We start from the raw sequence: 22405 nt of genomic DNA on the forward strand, positions 1-22405 counted from the left end.
CTGCCTTTGCATTTGGAGCATATATGTTCAGAATTGAGAGTTCATCATTTTACCTTAGATGAGTAAGACGTGCCCCTCCTTGTCTTTTTGATAACTTTTTGTTGAAAGTTGCTTTTATTCGATATTACAATGGTTCCTCCTGCTCATATTTTGGGACCCTTTGCTTGGAAAATTGTTTTCCTGCCTTTTACTCTGAATAGTGTCTGTCTTTGTTCCTGAGGTGGGTTTCCTGTATGCAGCAAAATGTTGGGTCCTGTTTATGTAGCCAGTCTGTTAGTCTATGTCTTTTTATTGGGGAAATTGAGTCCATTGATATTAAGAGATATTAAGGAAAAGTTCTTGTTGCTTCCTGTTATATTTGTTCTTAGCGTTGGATTCTGTTCCTGTGGCTATCTTCTTTTAGGTTTGTTGAGGGATTACTTTCTTGCTTTTTCTAGGGCATAGTTTCCCTCCTTGTGTTGGAGGTTTCCCTTTATTATCCTTTGTAGGGCTGGGTTTGTGAAAAGATATTGTGTGAATTTGATTTTGTTGTGGAATACTTTGGTTTCTCCATCTGTGGTAATTGATAGTTTTCCTGGGTACAGTAGTCTGGGCTGGCATTTTTGTTCTCTTAGGGTCTGTATGACATCTGTCCAGGATATTCTGGCTTTCAAAGTCTCTTGTGAGAAGTCTGGTGTAATTCTCATAGGTCTGCCTTTATATGTTACTTGACCTTTTTTCCTTACTGCTTTTAATATTTTATCTTTATTTAGTGCATTTGTTGTTCTTATCATTATGTGTCGGGAGGAATTTCTTTTCTGGTCCAGTCTATTTGGAGTTCTGTAGACTTCTTGTATGTTCATGGGCATCTCTTTCTTTAGGTTAAGGAAGTTTTCTTCTAAAATTTTGTTGAAGATATTTACTGGCCCTTTAAGTTGAAAATCTTCATTCTCATCTATAGCTATTATCCTTAGGTTTGGTCTTCTCATTGTGTCCTGGATTCCTGGATTTTTTTGAGTTAGGATCTTTTTGCATTTTGCATTTTCTTTGATTGTTGTGTCCATGTTTTCTATGGAATTTTCTGCACCTGAGATTCTCTCTTCCATCTCTTGTATTCTGTTGGTGATGCTCACATCTGTGGGTCATGATTTCTTTCCTAGGATTTCTATCTCCAGATTTGTGTCCCTTTGAGTTTTCTTTATTGGTTCTGCTTATATTTTTAGATCTTGGATGGTTTTGTTCAATTCCTTCACCTGTAGCCAGGTGGTGGTGGCACACACCTTTAATCCCAGCACTTGGGGAGGCAGAGGCAGGTGGATTTCTGAGTTCGAGGCCAGCCTTGTCTACAGAGTGAGTTCCAGGACAGCCAGGGCTATTCAGAGAAACCCTGTCTCAAAAAACCCAAAACCAACCAACCAACCAAAAAACAAACAAACAAAGAAACAAACACAATTCCATCACCTGTTTGGTTGTGTTTTCCTGTAATTCTTTAACAATTTTTGTGTTTCCTCTTTAAGGATTTCTACCTGTTTAGCTGTGTTCTCTCTTTCTTTAAGGGAGTTATTAATGTCTTAAAACTCTCTACCAGCATCATGAGATATGATTTTCAATTTGAATCTTGCTTTTCTGGTGTGCTGGAGTATTCAGGTCTCACTGGGAGTCCTGGGTGGGAGTCCTCTGTTCTGATGATGTCTAATGGTCTTGGTTTCTGTTAGTAAGATTCTTACATTTGCCTTTTGCCATCTGGTAATCTTTGGTGTTAGATGTTCTAGCTGTCTCTGGCTGGAGTTGTTTCTCCTGTGAGTATGTTAGCCTCTGTCAGACCAACTCTTTCCTGAGTCCCAGGGGTCAGAGCACTCCCTGGAGGCAAACTCTCCCCTGGAAGGAAAGGTGCACAGAGGACTGAGGATCAGCTCCACTTCCTGGCTGAGGATGAAGGCCTGAAGAGACCCTGTCCAAGAATCTCTGTTGCTTCTGCTGCCTGCCCACTCTCCTGTGTGGATCCACCTCAGAGATACCCTGGATAGAAAATTTTATCACACCTGAGTCCTGGGGTTATAGCACTCCCTGTAGGCAAGCTCTCCTCTGACGGGGAAGGTGCTCAGAGGACTGAGCCACTGCCTTCTTTTAACCCTCCCTCTGACCTCTCTGTTCTACCCATTTCTATCCTCATCCTTCACTTCCTCAAGTAAACTCTTTTCTGCTTTCATTCCATATGTGTGTACATGTATATAGATATGTCTGTGTATGTATATAAAACCTTTATTAAGCATACAGAAGAAACATGATATTTCTTTGTACAGATCTAGATTATTTGTTTTAAATCATGATATCCCTCCAGTTCCATCAATGTTTTGCAAACAACACAATTTCATTTTTCTTTATGGTTAAGTGTAGTTCCTGTTTGTATATGCACTGTATTTTCTTTATCTGTTCAAGTGTTGAGGAACATCAAGTCTGATTTGATTCTCTCTCTTGTCTATCTTGAATAGTACTGTGATAAACATGAATATAATAAATTAAAGATCAGAAATCAATGAATAAACATGGATATTCAGATTTCTACAGTACCTTGACACAGATACCTTTGGGAACCTGCCCATCACCTGGTACTCTTTAAATGGAGAGTGAAATCTTTCTGTGCTGTTTGACAGTTTTATAAAACATCTCTGAATACAAATTTATAAACAGCCAAACTTTGCTAATGTGCCAGCTGTTGCATTGCTCTGTTCTGTTCATCTTTTAATAAAAGTATCTTTTCTAGAAACTTTATATTCCACAATGGATTTCAGGATAAACCTCCACAACTATCAAGCTGTGATTTCATTTTGATAAATTCACACAAAGTCTTTTCCTATTCCCTATGCTTGGTCCCCTACTTTCTGACAAGTAGACTTTCCCCTCCTTATTTTATTAATTAATTTTAGCATATTCTTTAGTAGTTTCATAAGAAAAGGTTTTGGGAAAATTAAAGCTTTGAGATATTCCAATTTCTCTCCAATGTATGAAGTCATTGCACTATGTTTTTTTCCTTTTAAAAAAATATCTAATGTCGCCAGTGGTACATCCAGTTCTATTCATATGTCTGGATTGGTAGAAATTAGCAGTAATAATCATTCTTATAATTCTTGGATATGTGCATATCCAAGTAGGTACCATGTAATTCATGGTAGTGTTAGAAATAAGAACCAAGGAACAGGTCTTGTGCTCTTGTCTTAGCTGTAGTGTTGGCATTTACCAAGGGGTTCGATGATGTCTACATGTATGGACCTGGAAAAAGTGACTTGGCATAAAGAAAATATCTAATAAAAAATAAAAACAAAACAAATCAAAGCAAAAAAGAATTATTCAAAGGAAAACTTAATATAATTAAATACACCCAAAATTAGCATAGAAATGTAATGAAAATCTAATAATAATGTGGATATAATAATTCAGGAAATCTGAAAAAAAGTGATTTGGCATATATACAATTTTCTTAAATTATCAAATGAGATTTTATTTTATAATAATTATGCTTACTACATTATAGGAAAAATGTAGTGTCTGTAGTGTTAGCTTATACCTTGAGCTTCATTAGAGTCTTTTCTCTGTAAAATGCTCATTAGAAAAGATCAACAAGAAATATGTGTGTACTATTTGGTCCAGAACAATTATCATTAAAGATGAAAAAGTAGCAGTAAAAGCCCAAACCCATGTGAGGTATCACAGTAAGTTACTTATGTTTGAAGCCATAATTAAGACAATGAAAAGTATATTACTTTTTAATAGTAATGTGAAGATTGTTTCAAAGGTCTTCAAATAATGTTTGCAATGAGAAGTTTACCAAGTTTGGAGCTGGAAAACAGTGTTCCCAGACATTTGTTTGTGCAAATTTAACTTCAAGATACTGCAATGGTACCTGAAAACTGACCAAGATCTTAGGGGGCTTGTATTAGAAAGCTTACCTTCACAATAGCAGACCCTTGTCTTAAATATCTTAAGAATAAAATCCATGTATTCTTCCCATAGTTTTAAAACAGTGCAAAGTTTTCTAACTCCAGAATGGGACTCATAGTAGCATAGAGAAGTTATATCCTAGTGAATACCTAATGTAGGGCAGTGGATATAATATAGGTAGAAACAGTTGTGTAAGTGCACATGCAGGAATTTTATTCTCACCAATTACTCAGGGATCATAACAAAAATAAAAGTGAATGGCAATTCTTTTTGCCCCTTGGGGCAGTTCCTTGATATAGAGTTAGGATCTGAAAAACTCTGAAAAATATGTATGAATTTCTTGTTTTTAACAAGTAACAGAGTGGCAACGTATCAATGGTCAGTGGAGATAGACCTTTCCATAGATGAATATCACCCATGACTTTTAATTTTTACCACTGAGTTCTGCTTTTGTGAGGTAAGTACCAGTCAGGTTTTCAGAAATAACATTGCTCTGAGAAATACAGTATTTCATTCTCACTTGGTTTTCCATTTTAACACATGGTGATGGTATATCACAGAGAGTAATATTGTCAGACATTAATTGCTTACATTAATGCAGTTTAGATGCGTTCTTGTTTTTGAATGTGACACCAGTGTGAAATCTTTTTTTTGTTGTTGTTAGATATTTTCTTTATTCACATTTCAAATGTTATCCCCTTTACTGGTTTCCCCTCTAAAACTTTCCATCCAACCCCCCCTGCCCTGCTTCTATGAGGCTGTTCCCTCTACATACCCATCTGTCATGGACTGGACTCAGTCGGTCCCTCAACCTCAGGGAATCAGGATCTCAGTATTCAGGTGGGCAAGGAGTCAGAGAAGTGACAGACACTGACACAGAGATAGTGCTGTATCTGAATGTAATTTCTCAAAGCAAGCATTAGATTGTAATACAGAAGAGAATAAGGAAGTTAGGTGACATATCAGCCAAGGTACATTGAGGTTACTGGATGCTTAATGACTCTATACACAAAACAGAGGAATGCATACATAAAGACTGGCAGGAACTTGGCAATATAACAACTGAGACAAAGTCAGCTCTATCTAAGGTCAGCTATATTCTTAGAAGCCAGATGTGAGGTCTTTAAGCTCTCGGGGCAAGGGCTTTCATGCTCAAGCCATAGTTCTAATTAGGGAGTTCTGCTCTAGCTAACCTTCTCATGAATAATGCAACACTCTAGTTCTTCCTTAAACCACAGCCCTATCTTCTTCCTAAACCATTGTAAATTCCTGTATATGGGAGTGCCTTGGCTGTTATTCTAAATGATTTTGTGGGGGGCTTTCTTCTATTAAATAATGTAGTCTGCCATACATAACTATAATAAGAATTCTACACTTACTTTGCTAAGCTTGCCCTGAAATTTCTAATGCTATGTAGTAGATAGTAATGCCTGATTTTTTTTTTTTTTTTACAGTATCTCTCTTACAATACTGGAGGCAATTCTGAATGTTACTGAATAGGTAACATTCTTACTGAATTCAAAGTCCAGGGTCTACTCAAGGACTGCCTAGGACATTGGTGAAGACCAGGAAGCAAAGTTCAATTTTGCTTAGGTATTTGACAAATCATTGCTTGGAGTCACCTATAATAAAACAATACTGAAAGAAAGCACACAGATCCATTCACCGACTAACGTAGGGTCAAGTTTGGAGCATTCGTGCTACAGGATGCCAATGCTCCAGGAGACTAAGTTTCCATGAAAACTTTTGCCCTGGGACTACATCCAAGCTTTTGGGCCTTCCACACAGTTTTTACTGGAGTGGGTGTGGCACCCACCCACTCCTACTTCCTGGCCCTGGCATTTCCCTACACTGGGACATAGAGCTTTTACAGGACCAAGGGCCTTTCCTCCCATTAAAGCTCCACCAGGCCATCCTCTGCTACATATGCAACTGGAGCCAAGGGTCCTTCCATGTGTACTCTTTGGTTGGTGGTTTAGTCCCTGGGAGCTCTGGGGTAGTCTGTTTGGTTCATATTGTTGTTCCTCCTATGGGGCTACAAACCCCTTCAGCTCCTTCAGTCTTTTCTATTGTCTGTGAACATCTACCTGTGTATTTGTCAGACTCTGGGAGAGGCTCTCAGGAGACAGCTATATCAGGTTCCTGTCAGCAAGCACTTCTTGGCATCCACAATAGTGTCTGGGTTTGGTAACGATATATGGGATGGATCCTGAGGTGGGGCAGTCTCTGGATGGCCTTTCCTTCAGTATCTGTTCCACACTTTGTCTTTGTATCTCCTTACATGGGTATTTTGTTTTCTCTTCTAAGAAGGACCAAAGCACCCACACTTTGGTCTTCCTTCTTCTTGAGCTTCATATGGTCTATAAATTGTCTCTTGGGTATTCCAAGCTTTTGGGCTAATATCCATTTATCAGTGAGTGCATACCATGTGTGTTCTTTTGTGATTGGGTTACCTTACTCAGGATGATATTTTCTACTTCTACCCATTTGCCTAAGAATTTCATGAATTCACTGTTTTTAATAGCTGAGCAGTACTCCATTGTGTAAATGTACCACATTTTCTGTATCCATTCACCTGTTAAAGGATGTTTGGGTTTTTCTAGCTTCTGGCTATTATAAATAAGTATCCTATGAACACAACACCAGAAGTAACTGGGACCAGCGAGACCTGGGCACAAAGGAACCCCAACCAACGAATGGCATGGGTTCCTTCAGGGCCCTGAGCAGACTTTGGATGCAAATTCTGCAGCCAGTCCCAAAATACCTAGAGGAAGATCTAATCCCAGGCCTTCTGACATGCCCAGGATCATAGGATCAGAGTTGAGGAGGACACAACATCTGTGCCCCAACACCTGCAGGGATCCAGACACCCAGGAACTTCACCCTACCAGTGGCACAGGTTCCTTTCGGTCTGAGTCAGGTCCCTGAACAGACCATGGGTGCAAATTCTTCATCCAGTCCCACAACACTCAGAGGAAGCTCCCCTCCAAGGTGTTCTAAAAATGCCCAGGATCCCAGGATCTCAAGAGCTTGGTCACACCAGGATTTCAGGATCCCAGAAGCAGCTTGAATCCCAGAAGCTCTGACACACCCAGGATCTCAGGAGCACAGGATCCCAGAATCACAGGATCACAGAGACAGCTATATAAAAACACTTCTCATGATGGTGATAGAGGATTTTAAGAAGGACATAAATAACTCCCTTAAAAAAATACAAGAGAACACTGGTAAACAGCAAGAATCCCTTAAAGAGCAAACATAAAAATCCCTTAAAGGATTAGAGTAAAACACAATCAAAAATCCACCTCACACTAGTCAGAATGACTAAGATCAAAACTTCAGGTGATAGCAGGTGCTGGTGAGGATGTGGAGAAAGAGGAACACTCCAAATGCTGGTAGGACTGCAAGCTTGTACAACCACTCTGGAAGTGAGTCTGGCGGTTCCTCAGAAAATTGGACATAGTACTACTGTAAGATCCAGTAATACCTTTCCTTGGCATATACCCAGAAGATGTTCCAACAGGTAATAAGGACACATGCTCCACTATGTTCATAGCAGCCTTATTTATAATAGCCAGAAGCTGGAAAGAACCTATATGTCCCTCAACAGAGGAATGGATACAGAAAATGTGGTACATTTACACAATGGAGTACTACTCAGCTATTAAAAACAATGAATTTATGAAATTCTTGGGCAAATGGATGTATCTGGAGGATATCATTCTTAGTGATGTAACCCAATCACAAAAGAAGTCACTTGATATGCACTCACTGATAAGTGGATATTAGCCCAGAAACTTAGAATAACCAAGATACAATTTGCAAAACACAAGAAAATCAAGAAGAAGGAAGACCAAAGTGTGAATATGTCATTTCTCCTTAGAACAGGAAACAAAATACCCATGGAAGGAGTTACAGAGACAAAGTTTGGAGCTAAGATGAAATGATGGACCATCCAGAGACTATCCCACCCAGGGATCCATCCCATAATCAGCCACAAAACCCAGACACTATTGCATGCCAGCAAGATTTTGCTGAAAGGACCCTGATATAGCTGTCTTGTGTGAGGCTATGCCAGTGCCTGGCAAATACAGATATGGATGCTCACAGTCATCTATAGGATGTCCCAAAGAGTCCCCAATGAAGGAGCTAGAGAAAGTACCCAAGGAACTGAAAGGGTCTGTAACCCGATAGGTAGAACAACAATATGAACTAACCAGTACCCCCAGAGCTCATGTCTCTAGCTGCATATGTAGCAGAAGATGGTCTAGTCAGCCAACATTAGGAAGAGAGGCCCCTAGGTCTTGCAAACTATAAATGCCCCAGTACAGGGGAATGCCAAGGCAAAGAAGTGGGAGTGGGTGGGTAGGGCAGCAGGGTGGGGGGAGGGTATGGGGAACTTTCGGGATAACATTTGAAATGTAAATAAATGTAAAAATAAAAATGTAAATGATAAAAAACCCACAATTAAACAGGTGAAGGAAACGAACAAAATCATCCAAGATCTAAAAATGGAAATAGAAACAATAAAGAATTCTCAAAGGGAGAAAACCGTGGAGACAGAAAATTTTGGAAAGAAATCAGGAGTCATAGATGCAAGAATCACCAACAGAATACAAGAGATAGAAGAGAAAATGTCAGGGGCAGAAAGTTAGAAAACATTGACACAGCAGTCAAAGAAAATACAAAAACAAAAATCTCCTAAGGCAAAACATCCAGGAAATCCAGGACACAATGAGAAGTCCAAACCTAAGGAAAATAGGTATAGAAGAGAATGAAGATTCCCAAATTAAAGGGCCAGTAAATATCTTCGACAAAATTTTACAAGAAAACTCCCCTAACCTAAAGAAAGAGATGCCCATGAACATACAAGAAGCCTACAGAACTCCAAATAGACTGGACCAGAAAAGAAATTCCTCCTGACACATAATAATCAAAACATCAAATGAACTAAACAGACAAAGAATTTTAAACACTGTAAGGGAAAATGGTCAAGTAACATATAAATGCAGACCTATCAGAATTACACCAGACTGCTCACCAGACTATGAAAGCTAGAAGATCCTGGACAGTTACCATACAGACCCTAGGAGAGCACAAATGCCAGCCCAGGCTACTTACTATATCCAGCAACACTCTCAGTTACCATAGACAGAGAAGCCAATATATTCCAGGACAAAACCAAATTTATACAGTATCTTTTCATAAATCCAGCCCTTCAAAGGATAGTAGACGGAAAACTCCAACACAAGGAGGGAAACTACACCCTAGAAAAATCAAGAAAATAATCTTTCAACAAACCCAAAAGAAGATAGCCACACAAACATAATTTCACCTCTAATAACAAAAATAATAGGAAGTAACAATCCCTTTCTTTAATATCTCTTAATATCAATGGACTCAACCCCCTCCCAAAAGTTATAGACTAACAGACTGGTTATGTAAACAGGACCCAGCATCTTGCTGCATACAGGATATACACCTCAATGACAAAGACAGACACTATCTCAGAGTAAAAGTTTGGAAAACAATTTTCCAAGCAAATGGTCCTAAGATACAAGCTGGAGGAGCCATTGTAATATTGAATAAAAGCAACTTTCAACAAAAAATTATCAAAAAGGATAAAGAAGGACATTTAGTACTCATGAAAGGAATTATCTACTGAGATGAACACTCAATTCTGAACATCTATGCTCCAAATGTATGGGCACCCACTTTCATAAAGGAAATTTTACTAAAGCTCAAAGCACACATCATACCCCATACAATAACAGTGGAAGTCTTCAACACTCCACTCTCAGCAATGGACAGATCATAGAAACACAAACTAAACAGAGACACAGTGAAACTAACAGAAATTATGAACCAAGTGATTCTAACAGATATCTATAGAACATTTTGGCCTATAGCAAAAGAATATACCTTCTTCTTAGTCTTTCATGGTTCCTTCTTCAAAATGGCCCATATACTTTGTCACAAAACAAGCCTCAACAAATACAAGAATATTGAAATAATCCCCCACACCGTATCAGATCACCACAGACTAAGGCTGGTCTTAAATACCAACAAAAACATTGGCAAGCACACATACACATGGAAGCTGAACAATGCTCTACTCAATGATAACTCTGTCAAAGAAGAAATAAAGAAAGAAATTAAAGGCTTTTTATAATTTAAGGAAAATAAAGACATATCATAACAATACTAATAGGACACAATGAAAGCAGTGGTAAGAGGAAAACTCATAGCTCTAAATGAAAAAAGAGAAACCCCCCAAAACTGAAGAAAGCTTACACTAGCAACTTGACAGCGTACCTGAAAGCTCTAGAATAAAAAGAAGCAAATGCACACGAGAGGAGTATATGGCAGGAAATAATCAAACTCAGGGAAGAAATCAACCAAATAGCAACAAAAAGAACTATACAAAGAATAAACAAAACCAGGAGATGGTTCTTTGAGAAAATCAACAAGATAGTAAACCCTTAGCCAGACTAACCAGAGGGCACAGAGACAATATCCAAATTAATAAAATCAGAAATGAAAAGGGAGACACAACAATAAAATATATCTTAAGTATTCTATTTGTTGAATATTAACAGTTGAAAATATTAAAATCATGTTCTACAAAATAATAAATAATAATAATAATATGCTACGAACATAGTGGAGCATGTGTCCTTGTTGTATGTTGGAGCATCTTTTGGGTATATGCCCAGGAGTGGTATAGCTAGGTCCTCAGGTAATACTCTGTCAAATTTTCTGAGGAACCACCAGACTGATTTCCAGACTGATCACCAGCTTGCAATCTCACCAACAATGGAGGAGTGTTTCTCTTTCTCCACATACTCTTCAGCATCTGCTGTCACCTGAATTTTTGATCTTAGCCATTCTGACTGGTGTGAGGTGGAATCTCAGGGTTTTTTTGATTTACATTTCCCTGATGACTAAGGATGTTGAACATTTCTTTAGGTGCTTCTCAGCCATTTGATATTCCTCAGTTGAGAATTCTTTGTTTAGCTCTGTACCCCATTTTAAAAATACGGTTATTTGGTTCTCTGGAGTCTAACTTCTTGAGTTCTTTGTATATATCAGATATTAGCCCTCTATCAGATGTAGGGTTGGTAAAGATCTAATAGTACCCACCAGCCTGGCAAGATTTATCCTCAGGAAAATCCATAGTGCCACCCACATGGGAGTAAAATGGATTGCAGACACAGTGAGACAATCTAAAGTGACTTTCAGAGACATGCAAAATACTACTGAGAACATAGTGTCAAGTTGCAAAGCTTGTCAATTGAGCAACACTCCCAACACTGCCAAACATCCAGGCTCTTGTCTTCGAGGTAAGAGACCGGGGGACTACTGGGAAGTTGATTTTACAGAAATCAAACGGGAAAAGTATGGCTACAGGTACTTACTGGTGTTTGTGGATACCTTCTCCAGATGGACAGAAGCGTTTCCAACAAAGACTGAACTGCAAAGGTAGTGGCTAAGAAGTTGCTGGAAGATAACCTACCCAGGTATGGATTCCCTCACATGATAGGGTCAGACAATGGACAGGCATTTGTGTCCAGGGTGAGCCAGGATGTAATGAGATACACTGGGGCAGATTGGAAATTACATTGTGCATACAGACCCCAAAGTTCAGGGCAGGTAGAATGAATAAGTTAGATGCTAAAAGAGGCCTTGACCAAATTAGCTCTAGAGACTGGCGGAAACTGGGTGACACTCCTTTCCTTTGCCATGTATCAGGTAAGGAACTTCCCTTACCAGTTGGACTAACCCCCCTTGAAATCAGGTATCTTATCCCCGCTCCTATTGTGCCTAACCTTCAGTCAGCAGCTGTTGCAAAATTAGAAAATGATGAGTTAAGAACTAGGGTTAGAGCAACCCAATGGGTTCCCGAGCAGGTTTGGTCTAAGTTGTGTTCCCTCTATGAAGCAGGCCCAGTTCTGGAGCCACACAAATTTCAACCTGGGGATTGAGTCTACATGAAGAGATTTCACCAGAAAGCCTTGTAATCCTGATGGAAACGACCCTATGTCGTATTGCTGAGTACACCAATAGCTGTAAAAGTGGACAGAATTGCTGCTTGGGCCCACTGCACTCATGTGAGACCAGCTAATCCCCTCTCCCCAGAAGAAGATGTCCAGAATAGAATGGAAAGTTCAAAGGGCACCAATCCTTTCAAGATAAAATTAACCCAGTAGTGAGACTACTGTTTTTACTGACTGTGTGTATTGCTGCTCACGTAGCCCTCAGCCCATGTCTTCATTTGGAGACCAGAAACCTGCACCATCCATATGACACGACTTGGACAATCGAAAATCCAATTGTCGAGCCCAACTGGCTAATACAAAAAAGCCACTTGGGAACCCCTGGTTCCCAAATTTGACCTTTGATCTATGTCGGTTGGCTGATAACTCATGGCCTGACACCCGAGAGACTTTGCAACATTCATACCCCAAGTGCAGATGAGATACTTTTTATGTATGTCCCAGGGGGAAGAGGACTGTCTCATGTGGGGAACCGGAACAATTCTATTGTGCCTCTTGGGGCTGTAAAACATCAGTTACTGAGAATGGGGGATGGAAGGTATCAAAGGAAGACCTTATTATGGTCGCTCGACAAAGGGACAGCTCTAAAGATCTACTTAAGTTCACCAACGGGGGAGGCAAGCAAAAGAATGTGAGGCTGGGAAGTTGCGGGGTATCCGGCTTTACATTATTGGGGGAGAGGGGACTGGGAGGAAGCAACCCGGACTCCTTTTTATAGTTAGACTCTGGATAAAACCAATTGTAACCCCCCTGTAGGTAGCTGTAAGACTGAACTAGATTTTGACAAACCCTAAACCTATACAAGGAGGTTTTGCTCAGGATAAACCTGCACCAACACTAGTCCTCAGACTGATGGCTGCCATTTCAAGAGTTTTTCCTGCCCCCGGAATGGGTCCCCAGCCCCGGAATCTTTCCTGAACCACACAGACCCGTTAGACCCACTTTGGTCGATGATGTTAAAGACTGTCCAGATTCTGAATGGCTCCCTGTCAGAGCTAACTACTTCCTGCTGGTTATACTATAATGCTAGATCCCCTTTTTATAAAGGTGTCAGATTCATATCCAAATATGACACTGCATGCAGGATGGTCCCAGGAAGGCCCAGCCTTAACCCTGCAGACCATATCAGGACAGGGCACCTGCCTGGGGAAAGTTCCCTTGCCACATAAGCACCTTTGCAATCAAACAATCTCTACTGTTCATTTCAAATGGGTTATCCCCTACGGACAAGTGTGGTGGGCTTGTTCAACAGGTTGACTCATGTGTGCTCAGAGAGATTCTTAATTCCCCTACCACAAAGGAGTTCTGTATTCTAGTTCAGTAAGTACCACACATAACCTATTATTCAGAAGAAGTAGTACTGAAGAGCCTAGTAGGGCATTTGGGGGTGGGGTGGGGGTCATGAGGCAGAGGAAGGAACCTATTTCTCCAATTTTGGCTGTAATTCTGGGGGCAGAGCTAACTGGGGCAGGTACTGGAATAGCTGCCCTAAAATTTCAGGAAAAGAACTATAATAGCCTGAAAGCAGACATAGATTAAGACATCTAACACCTGGAAAAATTCATCTTGCACTTAGAGCGCAATGTAGATTCTCTGGCTGAGGTGGTGCTGCAGAACAGATGAGGGTTAGGCTTAGTGTTCCTGCAACAGGGAAGACTGTGTGGTGCTCTGCATGAAGAATGCTGTTTCTATGTCAACCATTCTGGGGTTATTAGAAAATCACTAGCTAAAGTTAAGGAAAGCAAAGGGAACGGGAGAACTCCCAAAGTTGGTATCATTCACTGTTCAATACTTCTCCATGGCCAACTGCCATTATTTCCACAATCATGGGGCCTCTGACTGCCTCCTCATCCACCTCTCCCCATCACCCTAAGTATTCAAAGAATCTCTAACTATGCTGTAATAAGTGCCAAGCGTTCCAAGCTTCCAAGTGGTCGCACTTCTGTCCTGTGCTGTGGGAAGGTTTGTGATCCAAGTCTGACTTGAAAACAATAAAAGACTCTTATGCAGGATTGCAATGGACTCTACAGTTCTTGAGCTCCCCTGAGTTTCTCCCAGAATCGGGACATAACAATTTGCTATATATTGCTTTTGCTATGTTTAGGTATGGGCCTTAAATTCCTGATCTTTCCAAGACTTTTTATCATGAATGGTTGTTGGATTTTGTCAAATGCTTTTTCAGCATCTAATAAAATGAACATGTGGTTTCTTTCTTTGAGTTTGTTTATATAGTGGATTATATTGATAGCCTGTATATTGAACCATCCCCACATCCCTGGGACGAAGCCTACTTGATCATGGTGAATGATCATTTTGACCTGTTTGTTCATTATAAGAAATATTAGAAGATTGAGGAATGGAGAGAAACATTATTCTTCTGAATATCCATGAATTAGAATAAAACCCAACCCCCCAAAGCCAAAAGTCAAAACACATGATCCATAACTGCAGAGGTGAGAGCCAAGCAAAGGTGGGAGAGGCACAGCAGAGCGAGGAACTTAGAAATCCCACAAAACTGAATATTAGATTTACAAAGGAAAAAGTAGACTCTGGAGAAAGAGCTGAACAGACAGAGGAACTCTTCCTCTTCCTGCTCTGTCAGTATCTACGGCCAGCAATGGGAGAAGGTATTCGGAAGCTAACTGCAGACAAACTTGGGATATCTTTAGAGACCATGGAACAGATGGAGCAGTTGCTTGGAAGGAATTTGCTTTTGGCTGTGTTTCCTTTCTCCCAGGCTGGGACAAAGGAGAGCAGTGTTCCAAAGCCAGTCTGCCAGACATGTCAGAAACTTTGTTGCTACTAGATTCTCTGAGCACTAGAGAACCATCCCCATATATTAGCCAACAATAATCTGAGCAATCCACAAATACTGGAAGTTAAGTAATGTGGTACAGACTTATGGGCACACATACACTCAGGCAAAAACTGATGTGGAAAAGCAGTGTGGTTCTGAATGGAACTTGGGCATAGAGCAGCAAAGGTGAATTCAAGAGTCCATGTGTCCCCACACCACCCCAAAGTCAGAATTGAAACTGGTATGGTAAACGAGATCACCCAGAATGTCAGAGTTTACACTGTAGCTGGTTTGGGTGGTGGTTCTCAGGTCTCTGAAGCTCTCGTAGAGAGTGTACACTGTGCAGAATTTATCCTAGCAAAGAGGACATTCTAGTCTACTTTGTCTTGAGTTGCACAGAGAGTAGCAGCCTTTCACATGCAGACTCAGCTACAGAAGATAACTTAGGGGTGGGAACAGCCACAATTAAAACAGGGAAGAAATATTGACTTGCAAGGTATTTTAGTTCTTCTTTATTCCATACTTTCATTTTTAAATTTTGGTTTTAAATTTAAATTGGTTATTTTGTTTTAGCTTTTGTTAAAAAGCTCTCATGGCTGTCCTTTATGTGCCCATACCTGTTTGGCACTGTTTCCATATTATCCTGCCTTTAAACTAGATCATTTTCTTCTCTCATTTCTGCTTCATGGCCTCTTGTTCCTTGCCTATCCCCATGTTTACTATTTAGTTGTTAATATCTAGCTTTACAAAACTCGAAAGTGCATGTAACCTGATGCTATTTTCTCTCCTGTTTCTGAACCTTGCTGGAGGTGTAATGGAAAGACACAAGCTCTTTTTTTAAAATTATGTTTTAATACTGGGTTTTCCACTAAATTGTTGCATGACTACAGCCTGTTTTGTCTCTATGCAGTCGTGGGATCATATGCCCAAGTAAAGGCTACACATGAAAGGAACCCACACTGAACAACAAACCAACAAAATGGGGGAAAGAAGAGCCCCAAACTGGAGGACACATCCACCGTAATACTTGTGTAAAACACAGTAAAGAAACACAAAATGCATGAGCAAACAAGCCACTGTGACATGCTGACAAAAGTGCCCAGCTCATCAGTCATTGAAAACAATGATAATAAAATAGTTACACATGTCAGACACTACCTCAGAATCCATCCTAATTTAAATACTGTTCAGTGGCACACAGATAATCCAAACAAGGAACCAACTGAAGATCTAGGCGAGACTGTTGGCAAGACTGGAGGATAATGTCAGCAAGATAGAACACCTTAAAATTAAGGTAAAAGCTTCTGACCTGCTTCTCTACCCAGGCCAGATCAGCAGGCGGATACCCTCCTGCATCCCACAGCCTGCTTGTCTCCCAGGAACTGTGCAATAACCAGGGACACAGGTGAGACTTCCGCCCAAATACCCACGCCAGCTGGGACACCCACAGAAACCAGCTGACTTGGGACTTACCCCCCTGCCTGAGCTCCATCTTCCTTCCCATCTGCTTCTCCACCTGGATCAGATCCTTTTACATCCCAGAGTCTGCCTGTCTCCCAGGAGGTCTGCTGTAACCTGGGACACAGAAGGTCTGCCCTAACCAGGGACACAGGAAGCCTGCTTTAACTAGAGACACAGGACAAAGACAGCACTGCCTGCTTCAAGGAGACCAACTCTAACCCAGGTCACAGAGCTCTACCTGCCTCCAAGGAGGCAGGCTTGAGTCAGAGACACCCAAGCTAGCTAACACCAGAGATAACCAGATGGCCAAAGACAAGTGCATAAGCAACAGAAACCATTGAAATTCAGCTCCATTATAACCTAGTTCTTCCACCACAGCAAGCCCTGGAGACCCTAACATGCATGAAAAGCAAGATAATGACTTAATATCCCATCTATAAAGATGTTAGAGGCCTTTAAGGAGGATATAAAGAACTCACTTAAAGAAATACAGGAAAACACAGACAAACAGGTAGATGAACTTAAAGAGGAAACAAATAAGTCCCTTAAAGAAATACAGGAAAATACAGTCAAGCACGTGAAGGAATTGAACAAAAGATCTAAATATGGAAATAGAAACAATAAAGAAAACATAAAAGGCAAACTTGGAGATGAAACATCTAGAACTACAGATGTAAGCATAACCAACAGAATACAAAAGATAGAAGAGAGAATATCAGGCATAGAAGATACAATAGAATAAATTGACGAATTGGTCAAAGTAAATACAAAGTGTAAAATGCTCCTAACTAAAAATATCCCAGAAATTCAGGACACAATGTAAAGCTCAAACATAAGAATAATAGGAATAAGAGAGGGTGAAGATTCCCAGCTCAAAAGGCCAGAAAACATCTTCAAAAAAATCATAGAAGAAAACTTCCCTAACCTACAGAAAGAGATGGCCATACATATATGAAAAGACTACTGAACATCAAATATGTTGGACCAGAAAAGAAATTCATTCTGTCATATAATAATCAAAACACTAAATGCACAGAACAAAGAAAGAATGTTAAAAGATGTAAGAGAAAAAGGCCAAGTAACATATAAAGGTAGATGTATCAGAATTACATCAGACTTCTTAACAGAGACTCTAAAAGCCAGAAAATCCTGGACAGATGTCATCCAGACACTAAGAGTGTCAACACTGTAGCAGAGAGCTGGGAATAGCACATGATACCTGACACATAACTGAGATTGTTGGTAAGTAACTGGTAGCTTCTGAGGAAGAGAGAGTAAGTCTAAGCTATGGATGTGGTCCCTCATAGGTTGCCTGTGCTCCACTCAATCACCCACACATAATTTAACTCCATGGATTATTAGAAAAAAGAAAGAAAAAAGAGGTGAAATGGTGGTAGATATCTATAGGATGATTTAAGGGAAACTGTGGGGAGTGGATATGATCAAAGAATTATTAAAAATAAATATTATATTAAAAAAGATTGGGCATGAGACTCCCAGTTGGTCTGTGCCTATGAAGACACCATCTACATACTCCAATCCATCCTAGAGGACCCACTGCACTCAGAGCAGGTGAGCAGTTGAGGACCCTCTGCAATCAGAGCAGTTGAGGATCAACTGCACTCAGAGCAGTTGAGGATCTGCTGTATTCAGATCAGTTGAGGATCAGCTGCACTCAGGGCAGTTGGACAATAGCTTCACTGCTCCACCGAAGACCCAACAGTCTGAAGGCCTCTCTGGAGATCTACTGCAACTAGGGCAACAGATCAGCAGCTTCTCTGCCTCTGTGAAGAGTCCCCAATAGGAAGGCCCCACAGGTGATCTGATACAGCCAGGGCTGCAGGCCCACTGGGAGACCTGAAGCAACTGAGGGACAAAAGAGGTAGACTCCAGACAGTCTCCCAGTCCAACGAACACCAGGGATAGCCAGATGGTGAAAGGCAAGCACAAGACCATAACCAACAGAAACCAGTTATCCCACCTCAGCAAACCCTGAATACACCAACACACCTGAAAATCAGGAATCTGCCCTAAAATTTTATCTCATGAAGATAATAGAGTCTTTTAAAGAGGAAATCAATAACTCACTGAAAGAAATACAGAAAAAAAAAAAACCCAAACAGGTAAGCAGCTGAAGGAATTGAATAAAGTGATCCAAGAGCTAAAAGTGGAAGTAGAAACAATAAAGAAAACACAAACGGAGACAAACCTAGAAATGGGAAACATAAGAAAGAGGTCAGTAATTACAGATGTAATTAATACCAACAGAATATAAGAGATAGAAGAGAGAATCTCAGGGTAGAAGATATGGTAGAAGAGATTGCAAAACATAAAAAACTCCTAACCCAAGGCATCCAGGAAATTCAGGACACAATGAAAAGACCAAATCTAAGAATAATCAGAATAGAGGAGAACAAAGATTCAAAGGACCTGAAAATGTCTTCAACAAAATCACAGAAGAAAACTTGCCCAACCTAAAGAAAGAGATGGACATAAATGTACAAGAAGCCTATAGAACCCAAATAAATAGGACCAGAAAAGAATATCTTCTTGTCACACAATTATAAAAACACTAAATTCATAGAACAAAGAAAGAAGAGTGGAAGCAGTAAGGGGAAAAGGTCAACTAGCATACAAAGGTAGACCTGTCAGAATTACACCTGACTTCTCCCCAGAGACTATGAAAGCCAGAAGAGCTTTATGGTCAGAGGTCAGGCAGACTCTAAGAGAAGACAAATGCCAGCCCAGGCTACTATACACAATGAAACTTTCGATCAACATAGATGGATAAACTAAAATGTTCCAGGACAAACCCAAATTCAAACAGTATCTATCTACTAACCCAGCCCTACAGAGGATTCTGAAAGGAAAACTCCAACACAAGGAAAATACCTGCATCAAAGAAGGACAAGATATTGAGCATCTCACAACAAAGCCAAAAGCAGAGAGCCACAAGCACATAAAGCCACCTACAAAAACAAACATATCAGGAACCAATAGTCATCTCTCTTTAATATCTCCCAATATTAATGGACTCATCTCACCTATAAAAGGACATGTGCTAACATACTGGATACACAAACATGACCCAGCATTTTGCTGCATACAGGAAACACCTCAACAACAAAGACAAGCACTATCTCAGGGTAAAAGTATGGAAAAAAAGGTCTTCCAAGCAAATGGTCCCAGGAAGCAAGCAGGAGTTGCCATCCTAACATCCAATAGAATAGACTTTCAACCAAAAGTTATCAAGCATGATGAAGGACACTTCATATTCATCAAGGGGAAAATCCACCAAGAGAAAGTCTCAATTCTGAAAATCTATGCCCCAAATGCAAGAGCACCCAACTTGGTAAAAGAAACTTTACTAAAACTCAAAACACACATTGAACCCCACACAGTAATAGTGGGAGATTTCAACACCCCACTCTCACCAATGGACAGGTCATTGAAACAGAAACTAAACAAAGATACAGAGAAATTATGAGAGGTTATGAACCAAATGGATTTAACAGATACCCTCAGAACATTTCACCGTGAAAAAAAAATACATCTTATTCTCAGCTTCTCAAGGTACCTTCTCCAAATCGACCTTATAATTGGTCACAAAACAACCCTCAACAGATACAAGAAGACTGAAATAATATCATGCATCTTATCACATCACTATGGACTAAGACTGGTCTTCAATAACGGCAAAAACTACAGAAAGCCCACATACATGTGGAAACTGAACAACTCTTTACTCAATGATAACTTGGTCAGGAAAGAAATAAAGAAAGGAATTTAAGACTTCCTGGAATTTAATGAAAATGTTGACACATCATTCAAAAACTCATGGGACACAATGAAAGCAGTGCTAAGACGAAATTTTGTAGCACTAAATGCCCTGGTAAGAAACTGGAGAGATCGCCAGGTGGTGGTTGCGCACGCCTTTAATCCCAGCAATTGGGAGGCAGAGGCAGGCAGATTTCTGAGTTCGAGGCCAGCCTGGTCTACAAAATGAGTTCCAGGACAGCCAGGGCTACACAGAGAAACCCTGTTTCAGAAAAAAAAAATAAATAAAAAAGAAAGAAAGAATCTGGAGAGATCTCACACTAACAACTTAACAGCACACTGAGAGTTCTAGAACAAAAAGAAGCAAACTCAACCAAGAAGAGTAGAAGGCAGGGAACAGTCAAACTCAGGGCTGAAATCACTCAAATAGAAACAGAGAAAACAAGACAAAGAATCAGCAAAACCAAAAGTAGTTTCTTTGAAAGAATCAACAAAATAGATAAACCCCTAGCCACACTAACAAAAGGGCCAAATTAACAAAATCAGAAATGAAAAGAGGGACATAACAACAGAAATGGAGGACAATCAAAAAAAATCATCAGATCCTACTATAAAAGCCTATACTCAAGAAAACTGGAAAATCTATATGAAATGGATGTTTTTCTAGACAGATACCACATACCAAAGTTAAATCAAGAGCAGGTAAACTATAAACAGGCCCATATCGCACAAAGGAATGGAAGAAGTCATTAAAAACCACCCAACCAAAATAAATAAATAAATAAAAAGCCCAGCTCAGGGCTTTTAGTGCAGAATTGTACAGATTTTCTTCAAACTATTCCATAAAATGGAAAGAAAAGGAACACCACCTAACCCATTCTATGAAGCCACAATCATTCTGATATCTAAACCACACAAGAACTCTACCAAGAAAAAACTTCAGACCAATCTTGCTTATGAATATAGATGCAAAAATACTCAAAAAATTATTGGAAACTGAATCCAAGAACACATCAAAACCATCATTCACCATGGTCAAGTAGGCATCATCTTAGGGACACAAGGTTGGTTCCTTGGTTTAATATATGAAAATCCATTAACATAATCTACTATATAAACAAACTCAAATTAAAAACAAATTACATGATCATCTCCTTAGATGCAGAAAAAGCATTTGACAAAATACAACACCTCTTCATGTAAAAGTATTGGAGTGACCAAGAATTCAAGGCCCATATCTAAACATAAGAAAATCAATTTACTTCAAGCCAACAGCCATTATCAAATTAAATGGAGACATACTTGAAGCAGTCCCCCTGAAATCAGGGATAAGACAAGGATGCCCACTCTCCTCATATCTTTTCAATATAGCACTTGAAGTGTTAGGTAGAACAGTAAGACAACAAAAAGAGATCAAGTGTTTACAAATTGTTAAAGAAGAAATAAAGGTATCACTATTTGCAGATGATATGATTGTACACATAAGCAACCCCAAAAATTCTACTAGAGAACTCAGCTGATAAACAACTTCAGCAAAGTGGTTGGATATAAAGTTAACTCAAATAAATCAGTAGCCTTCCTTTATACAAATGATAAACAGGAATTAGGGAAACAACTCCCTTCATAATAGCTACAAATAATATAAAATATCTTGGGGTAACTCTAACCAAATAAGTGAAAGACCTGTATGACAATAACTTCAAGTCTCTCAAGAAAGAAATCGAAGATCTCAGAAAAAGGAGAGATCTCCCATGCTCATGGATTGGCTGAATTAACATAGTAAAAATGGCCATCCTATCAAAGGCAATCTATAGATTCAAAGTAATCCCCATCAAAATCCCAACACAATTCTTCAAAAACATGGAAAGAACAATTTTCAAATTCATCTGGAAAGGCAAAAAACTCAGAACAGAGAAAATAATTCTTAATAATAAATGAACAGCTGTGGGAATCACCATCCCTGACCTCAAGCTTTACTACTGAGAAATAGTGATAAAAACTTCATGGTATTGGTACAGAGAGAGACATGTTGATCAGTGGAATAGAATTGAAGACCCAGAAATAAAACCACACACTTACAGTCACTTGATCTTTGAACAAGATGCCAAAAATATATAATGGAAAAAAGAAAGCATCTTCAATAAATGGTGCTGGTCTAACTGTCTGCCTGTCTGTATGTAGAAGAATGAAAATAGACCCATATTTGTTACCTTGTACAAAGCTCAAGTCCAAGTGGATCAAAGATCTCAATATAAAACCAGATACAGCCAGCCGGAGGACAGAGACCTGCCCTGCAGAGAGCGCCATCTTGGCTCCGGGACTCCGCCGAACTTAGTCTACAGGTTAGAGTGAGGACCACAGAGGCAGACAGCTTCTGGGACAGGCGGGAGCCACA

The sequence above is a fragment of the Mus caroli genome, chromosome 8 (assembly GCF_900094665.2).
Source record: "Mus caroli chromosome 8, CAROLI_EIJ_v1.1, whole genome shotgun sequence".
NCBI lineage: Eukaryota > Metazoa > Chordata > Mammalia > Rodentia > Muridae > Mus > Mus caroli.